Here is a 10,136-nt window from a genome sequence, read left to right on the forward strand (position 1 = left end):
AGGTTTACATTTATCGTCATTTCGTCGCACGTGCCAGACCTAGAATACACATAATTCACAGCTGTACCTATATGTGTGTTACATCACACTTACACCAATTTACTTGTGCAAATACACCCAGCGCTACAGATCTAACAATTAGATAACATATTATTATAACAGTGGTTAATTGTTGTGCGAGTGTAGGTACTGTGTTATAGATAGGTGGTCTATTCATGTTTATTTTTTTTTCTATTTTGATTTGCTTGTATGAATTGCACTTGCTTTTTGTTGCCGTTACTGGTGACTTTAAACTGTTTTTAGCAAAAATTTGTCCATTGATCGCTAATTTGAGAACAAAGGGTACAGGGTAGGGGTAGGCTGAAAACTTAAAATTCTAAGAAGTCTAACTGTTAGTACTTACAATCATTTGGTACAATCTCAAATTATTAAAAAATTTGGAAGAAAATATTCAAACAAAAAGAATGAAAACCAATATATTGATTTAATTTACTTATACGAAAGCTCAACTGGTGTGTAATGTAAGCTCAACAAAGGGCGAGAGTATAATTATGTAACGGAAAGAGCCGTGGCACACAGCGTCCATCTATTGAATTAGTAAAGTCTGTCAAAGTGCATCGCCGAGGCACAAAGGTCGTTGCGTGGGAAATAGGGGGTGGCAGGGAGGTGGGAGATTTCCCACCTCCCGCCTCCCACCGGTCTCGTGGGCTTGCACCAAGTTAGCTACGGCTCCAGAAATTTGTTATGACGCATCCCAATGCGTCAAAGACAAGATATATTTCGTCCACAGTAGTTTAATACGGATTATATCAGCTTGATACATTTATGTACTTTGTAAAGGTTCTATGTTAAGGAGACGGAATATTTACTGTTGGTTTTGCGAAGTTTTTTACTACAGTTTTCCAAGATATTCTAAATACACAGTAGATAACAATTTTCTGCTAATGTTATGTGTAGACGTTATTAGTTTGTCAAGTCATAACTATAAAAAGTCTGATAGTTTAACTATGTATGTATGCACATAAATATGTGTCCAACAACATTTAATTTTACCGTTTAGGCACCGTTGTTTTATATTAATGTACACAGTTGTTGTAACATTAAAGTAGTATTGAAATGGAATACGAATGAGAAGTCGTTGTATTTCATATCCTCGCGCACATACGCCGGTAATCATTTATATTTACTAGAAGCGCATAAAAAGGTGAAGAGCGGTTATTTTCAAAGCGCGTTGCGTGTGAACCGAGGGTGACGCATGGCCGTAGCTTCAAGTCTAGACATTATATTATTATAAGTGGAGCTAGAGGGCGCGCCTCAATGCACCGCAGCTGTTACTTGTTTACCACATTAACACGAACCACTAATTAATCGCTTATCACAATTTTCTCAGTTTATTTCTTATAATCTATCATCTAGGTAATAATCGTGGAACTAATAATTTGCAATCAATTTGTAATTAAATATTTTGCTTCGTCGATGTAATTAATCAGTTCAAGCATTTATATTTAAGAGCTACTTATGTTTTTGCTTTCGTTTCATTGTGGGTACGTTTTTGTGTGCGGTGCAAGCCGCTCAGTCCTGTCTTGTTGGGTAAACGTCTGAAGTAAAAAGTGTTTTTGTGTTTGCACAAAAGAGTTCAGTGATCCCGCTTTAGTCTAACACCTATTCCGTATTGTTCGGTACGTAACATCGTCTGCTTAGTATTGTTGAGTTGACAGGGCAATGACGTTGGCGGTTCGGTGCAGCGGTTCGTACGGCCCTCCTCGTCCCCCCGCCCCCTCGTAGCCGACGGTCGACGCTCTCTAAAAGGAAAAAGGAAGCCAAAGGATAATCTATCACGCCCGAGGCCCGACTCGATAAAAATGAACGATTAGAACACACTCACAATCGATGGTTTCGGAACACCAATTATAAGTACGAGTTATGCTCGTCATAACGCTCTTTGTTTGAGGACTGTTTGCTCAGTGGGCTTTGTGTTAGAATTGCCTGTTTTTTCTAACGCAGTACCAGACTACTTGATTCGTTGCGAATGTGTTTGCTATGCTGATAATTAGAAATAAATATAAAATAAAACCGTTAGCAATATTTTAGAAATACCGAATAAAAATAACAGACTCTACAATTGTAATCTACTAAGTAGTACAATACAATACTTATGTAACATACACCATACATACAAATACCAAGTTTCAAATCCATTTAGTCGCCTAAAATTAGGGACACAATCAAGTACATTACTCTTTGACCTGCGCAACTTGAGGTGTACTAAGTTCAGAAGGGTGCATGAATTCGGCGCCGGCACGTCGAGTTCAACGGCCGGACGTAGACCTGGAGCTACGCCGTAGACCAGTAGCTCCCGTGTGGACTACACACGATTAAACCTCATCGTAAACAAGTTTGTTTAGAAATCAGCTGATATTGTCGTACGGCCTTACTGGGAATACTAAGAAACTTAAAATATGCTTCTAAAACAAAAACATATCTTTAAAAGTATATTTCAATATATTCAGTATAAATTCAAGTACAGAGGACCAAAATCACTAATGCATTAGTGGTTATTTTCTATAAATTCAAACTATATCCAAATAAACATTATTAGGTAAGTAATCTGTATCAGTCACATCACTAATTATTGCAAAATTAAACAATTGTTAATCCCAAAAGTCATTGTATTCAAAATGTAATTTACTCTTCATTTTAATATGAAAAAGGTATGATTAAAAATATTTGACTACTAACATGTACCCAAAGTATTTCGTTACAGACTCGACTTGACTAAATTGGCATTTTTGTGGCCAGACTAGGGCGGAACTTCTGAACTTAATTTCACCTGAAAACAATTTGTAAATAACTGATGAGTGTATGGAAAACATTTAATATTCTGTAATAGTTGTGTTCCATGAGAGTTTGTATTTCATCCAGCTAATAACATTTAATGCTTTTCATTACAAACATGCAGAATTTTGTACATTTAATAAACGCTTTAAACATGAAAATGAACCGTATCAGGTATATTTATATTTCTCTAGACAATTTTGTATTATTGTGATAAAGCAGCAAGTTTTCCGTCTAGAAACAGTTGATAGAAGTTACAATTCAGAATCTTTGTTGTTGTTTGTCATTGAATCGACATTCAGCCGGAGAGAGTATTCTGATCAAACAAAAGTACTTAACTCAAGTAAATAGGATATTTCTGTAAAAAGGCTTTAAATTAAACAACGATTTTCGTCGCATTCTGCTTTTATAAATGTTTATAATTGATGTGTAACCAACAATAAAATTACGTAAAAATAAATAAAAAATTATTAAATGATGTAATAATGAGTCAGTCTCACGATAGTTATTATATAAAATAAAAAAATAACCATATTTCGTGTTTAAGTGACTGATAAAAATAAATTAGCTGCAAATAAAAAACCCAAGCTTAATTATATCAAGTAGAAGAAGTACGAGTAGACTACAGACTCAAGCATTACTCAAACGAAATTATTCGGAACGTTGTTACGTCGATGAAGCCCACCCCCGAAAATCAATAAGGTGTGCGAGCTCCAATTCAACGACGAAAGATAAAGTAAACCCTTTGATCGTTAGCCAAGCCAACGTTGTCAGAGAAATGTAGAGACTTGCTATTTTACTTTACTATAGAAGAATAGGGCACAGCAGACGCATAGTAAACGACGTCTTAGCTGACATACTTTGTTATGTCGAATTATGATCAAGGAAGAGTTTCTAAAATATCACTTACCTAAGTATCGTTCTTGTGTCGAAAATAAATGGTATTGTGTCATGTCCATTGATATGATAATTATTATGAAATGATATCGGTAGCTTAGATGAGTTTGGTCCGTCTCTCAATTTAGGGTTCTACCATTTGTTGTTGAAAAATGCTTTTGTTACTTTGTGGTGTGTGTGTGCGAGCAGCTGTTCCTTGGCTTTAAAATAAAAATGTCATTTCACAGATTTTCAAAAAAAGTACTATGTAGTATGTAGTAACTAACTGATAGTACCGTTTTGTTAATAGATACTTAAAGGCTTATGCATACTCACTGATTTTTGTTCATCAAAGATCATATTAGGAGAGTATATACTTTCTTATAAGTAAAAATGATTAGTGAAAATGAGTAAAAACTGTCAGTCCAAATGATTGGTTGGGTGATTGGTTTAATGTTTTATGCAATCTTCTAGGTCACGATTTACGTATTCTGTGCATTTTAACGGTTGTCTTGAGTCGTTGTGTCCAAATTGCATCACAAAAAATACATGTAACAAGAAATCTCGAAAAAAGATGTCTGGCTAGCAATTACTTCTTAATGCTATCGGAAGTTAAAGTTGTTTGATTTTTTGATTTGTCAATATTGATGTGATGGTTACCCTAAGCGTAACAATTAACAGCCATTTTTTGTACATACAAGTAGGTACAGGTGTGTCTTTTAGGTTAATTTTATTTTCAACTAGCTGTTGCCCGCGACTTCGTTCCCGTGGGTAGAAGAAGATATAAGTTATGATTTATAGTACTCTTGTTTTTTTCCACATTTTCCATTGTATCTTCGCTCCTATTAGTCGCAGCGTGGTGGTTTATAGCCTAAAGCCTTCCTCGATTAATGGTCTATTCAACACAAATATTTTTTTCAATTTGGACCAGTAGTTTCTGAGATTAGCGCGTTCAAACAAACAAACAAACAAACTCTTCAGGTTTATATATTAGTATACTAATATATAAACCTGAAGAGTTTGTTTGTTAGAAGTATAGATTAGTATATATATATAATATCCTCCCACGTTATTACATTCGTGTGCCTTTGTCTTTACAATGTGTGTCGTGTACCTACGAAGCTACAGACTTTCTTTTGTTTAATTAGACAAAACATCTCTGTTAGGGCAGAGACCCATCGCTGCGCAGAAGACAAAGATCATGTGTAGAGATCTGTTATATCACGCATTTATTAATGTCATTGCTTGTTTGCTCGAATATCGCATACACGTATAAAGTTGTCCATATCAAGTGCGCTGTGGACGTGGCATACGGTTTTGTTTCACAAAAGCGTGTTAATAGTACTAATATACTCAATTACGTGGTGTATGCGTTAATGGCGATGTAGCGAAAAGGTAGACCCTAGTCAAACAAACAAATCCGAACAACCAAATTTAACTGCTTGTCAATGCAATGCGCTGCAGTGGGCTTGTACCTTTATAATTGCGGAAAGTTAGATAAAAGTTTTTAAAGCCTTTCAATAATTCTAAGCTGCGTTAGGCTAATATCACAAAAGAAAATTTTATTTAAGTAAAACCATAATCAAGTTTAGTGGTTTTGCGTTAAGATTTCTATGTTATTTATGAAAACCACTCTTTCTACAACTTCTAGTGTTAAATAGTTAACTACAGAAGTTTAGCACCAATAATACTTTCGTTCAAACGGATGTTAAGAAAGATCATATACTTGCCAGTAATTCATATGCAGAAGGCTTAAAGATAAGTTTTATTTAAATTTACGCGTTTCGAAGTTACGAGAAATATAAAATATTTTAATTTTAACAGCGAGGGAGCTACCATGCAAGTTTTAGGTGGTTCATAAAACTAGTCGTGTATTCCAAGTTTATGATTATCGCTACGACTCGCCGGTATTTGAAGACGAATGGCCTGGATGGTTTTGCATAGGGATACTCTAAGATAAATTGTGCAAGGAACCCGGTTATGGCTCGGTGAAAACCAGTGGCCAAGTTAATAACAGCATTGTTTGTCATAACTTACTGAACTTAGGGAGTAGCATATTGTTGTTTTATTCCTCTTGAAATTAACTTCTTGCTTCGTAATTATTATACTGTTCTTCGATACTGTGTATAATTATCTATTGTAACCTTCTAGGTTATTATCTTATACCTTTCTCGTGTCGATTGAGCTAAAACAAAATAAAGTATTACGCCCAGAAAAGCGTCTCAAAAATATGTATTTTTGTAAGGATTTATTAAACGCTGCAACGGTTTACTCTCGGGTATTTATCGGGATTGCCCGACTAGTTTCGGACCCTACCGGAGTCCTTAATCATACGCTGACAGGACTGAATAGGGAATCATTTTTACGATAGTTACTGTAAAAATACATTGGTGTCGGCTTCCAGTCTAACCGGATTCACGGATCCACCTCAACCAAGTTACCTGGTCAACACTATACCTCTTAGTTATACTGCTCAGACTTTGAAGCTTCTGACTACCTGTAACGAATGTCAAAGATGTATGAGCAACAACCATAATTGCTATTATATATCGATACATAATCAGCTCTCTTGTACTGAAATATATTAACCTTGTCGACATCGTCACGTCGCCGCTTCACGTTGCTTCAGAATCTGAACAGCGAGCAGATATGCAACGTGTCTGTATTACTAACTATGGGATATGATCGATGAGTTATAAACACTTATACATATTATATGCATACGTACGTATATGTTTCCGTTTATGCATGCTTTAGAAAAGCACCTACTTTTGTCTGATAATAGCATGAGAATAATCAGTGAAATAAACGAAGTCTTGTTGGAGATAAAGATATGTATAATACAGATAATATTAATTTAATTATACTTATTTAACTTCATTCCAAGTAGGTCATAAAAAGAAGAGCTCAGACCTTCATTGAAAACAGTATGTTCTTTTAATGAATGTCTGAATGCAAAAGAACTGTCTGTCAAATAATTAATTTCTCCTTATACAAATTTCTGACAGAACTCTACTTTTACCGACGCAATCTTTCCATAATCATTACGCCTCTGGACAAGCGATTTTTGATTGACTTTTTCAAGTATATTGGATTGTCATAATGTATCCTCAAACCAGTAGTTCAAATACAGGGAAGTGGAGTAAGTGTACATCACAATGCTATGAGCTCATTGTGTACATGTAAGCTTGCACTTGCGGCCACTTACCAACCAACCCACTTGTTCGTTTTTGCATGAGTCTCGTGTAATCATAACTAGGGGCATTTCACATTGATGTTTTTGTTAGATCTGGTTTAATGCGGGTTTTTGTTGTAAGTATAATAATTTTATTATGATCAGTGACCAGGTAAATTAATAAAAACCAGTCAAGTGTGAGTCGCACTCGCGATACTAAGGGGTCTGTAGAAGACTGCTGAAGAAAGGCGAATTCGAAGAAAAAAGGAAAAAGTAGGTTATTTTCTAATTACTAATGCATGAATGAAGTAACCGTTGCTTAAATCCGATTTTATTAGGTAGTTTTGTTAGCGGTAACAAAAGTACCAAATTCTTGTCAATTTAAACTGTCTAGCTAGCCAATGAGATATAGCCGCCTGGTGACAGACATCGGGCGTTACCTTAGTAACTGGTTTTTCTATATTACTATTTGGATAGGGAACCCTAAAAATCAAGATTTCTTATAAAAATAGAGTGTAGGTGAACGCGTATCCATTGCATTTTTTCGAGAAACTATGTAATGTTTACTTATAAGTTAGACATTCATTGGGATAAATTGGCCTAAGAACTTTTTATTATAACGGTATTATGTCTCGTATAATATAAGTAGTAGTTTTTAGCACCCACGTATTATTCTTTTGTTATTCGTCTTTGGAAATACCCGAATAGGTTTATTGTTTGCACGAATCACAATTAGGGACTAGTATTCCGCCCAAAAGTTTACCTGATACCTATAGAATTGTATTTGAAGATGAAACGATTTTCCAAACCCTTTTTCGTTTGTATGAACAAGTATGGACGCCGCCTACCTGATTCTTACAATCAATAATAAGGGAATTACACGCGAGCTCAACAGCTATTTGTTTTAAGCTCACTGTGCTGTTGTGTTTAGAACCCGGAATCCATTACCTCGACACAAGCTGACGATGGGAACCTACCGAAACGAGGATCTCCTTGTGGGAAAATGATCTTAATTAAGTAGAACGTAACGTTTATTGTTATTACTCGCTTCTTAGTTCAGTTGGTATTTGACTGGACTGTTGATCTAGTGGTTTGTGGCTCTGACTGCTATACCAAAGTCGTGGGTTCGATCCCCACTCGGGATTACTTTTTGTGTGATGAGCACGATCATTTGCTCTGTCTCTCGTGCAATTTATCGATATTATTTATGTATTTAGAAATAATAAAATATGTTCATCAGTTTTATCGTTAAATACTCATAATACAGGCTTGGTTAGTCTAAGTCAAGATATATCTACTTATTAATAAGAGAGATAGATCTACTTATTATGTTTCTGTTCATGACTGTGCTTCTGTTATAAACATTGATCTCATGTGATTTTTGCAAAGCACAAAGCATTGGTTAAAAGTAATTTCTTCTTTTTTCTATAAGCTGTAAGAAGCAAAAATTCAAGAAAATATTTCCTTCACGTTCTCATAGTTTTTATGAGACATTGCTGTCAAATAATCAAATATCACAAACAATTTAAAATGGAAATGAAAATATCCGACGAATGCGAAATATAATAACTGGCTTATAATTAAAAGCTAGCCAAAGGGTTCCCACAGCTGACAAGCTAGTACAAGAATGTGGGCTCTTCGGGAATCCTTTTCCAAATAATTAATGCGATAAAATAGTGGTGTGCGCTTGCGCAGATCGGGACGCGTGACGAGAGCGCGCGCGCGGTCACGACGCATGCGCGCCGCAAAACGACCACAGGGGCCGCACGCGCGACCCCTCCACTACCACTGCCGCGCTCTACGATATAACGATGTTTTGTTTAGAATTGTGTACATTTCTAGTGGATATCTAAAGGAATTTTTAAGTTATAGTCTCTACATACTTTATTCTTTGTTTGGGTAAGAAAGTCGGTATGATGTTAAATGTTCAGAAAAGTGATTTTCTCTTTTTCTACAACCTAGGAAGACGAAATTTAGAAATTAAATGAAATCGATTATAACAGAACTCTCTCAACGTTTGTTCCGTATTTTAACATTTACATATTTTAGTACTGAATCCAACAAGCCTACAAAAGGCCAATCAATAACTTAAAACCAAAGATTCCGGACCAGAACAAAAATCACAAACTTAATATTTAAAGTCCAGCGAAAGCGTCAATGTAAACAATATAAAAGCAAGGTATCACTTAAATTAAATAAACGGAAATACGGGCGAGTAAGAGCACACTGTCTCCCTACATCTATGGCCTTCTATTCTATTAAATCAGGACGCTGCCCTGGCTATGCATGCATCTTTTACGTACGAACGCTTTTTGCGATTCATGCTATGCAAAGTTATTCCAGATTTGAGTCAGAAACAAGTAAAATAGGGCCCTCACTTAAGACTATAGCTATGCGAGGCTGTATTAAAAATGTGCGTGTAAAAAGTTTTTTGCATCGTCTTTTTTAAATCGGTTGGTTGACAACAAATTGGTGAGGAATAATATTATAGTGTAATAATACATATACATTATACAATAAATAATGTAACATTTTATTTATTTACTGGTTAAAAATAAGTTATAAAATTGCTATAAAAAACTGGTTCAATTATGTGACCCATGATATTTTTAATGAGGGGAATTTTAACGTTCGAAATGTTATTCCTTTAATTTTTAATATACTTAAATTGGATATTAGGTACTTCAAGTAAGCCAATTATTAAATAATATTATCCACTTCGTGATCTGACATTTTAACACGGTTTTGTGATAATTAAATTAGGCCACTTCGACTACTTCAAATGATTTGCATAGAGGCATCTGTATTTTAGCAGGTTTAAGTGGGTAGGAACCTGTAATTTGCTATTACGAACTTCCATTTTGCATCTCATTATGGATTAAATAATTTAAAAATCATCAACACGTGTGCGTGTCGAGTCACGCAGTCTGTAAGTAGGCTTGTTAGCTATCATCTGCTAAAACAGATGTACAGCTTGCGAAGACTTGAAAATTATAGCCATCAAATATAATATAATATCTTCGAGTCTATTGTTCACCTAAGTACTTACTTTCGAAGTTTAAGCACGCTTCTCGTTCAAAATACATTTTCAAGATCTATAATATTATAATCGCGAAAGTTGGTATGTATGGATGATTGTTCCTCTTTCACGCAAAAACCACTGAACGGATTTCGACAAAACTTGTCATACCTACAAATAGTTTATAATTAAGATTAACACATAAGATGTAAGAAGTTATCCTGATTCTAT

Source organism: Trichoplusia ni, chromosome 14, assembly GCF_003590095.1.
Source record: "Trichoplusia ni isolate ovarian cell line Hi5 chromosome 14, tn1, whole genome shotgun sequence".
Taxonomy (NCBI): Eukaryota; Metazoa; Arthropoda; class Insecta; order Lepidoptera; family Noctuidae; genus Trichoplusia; species Trichoplusia ni.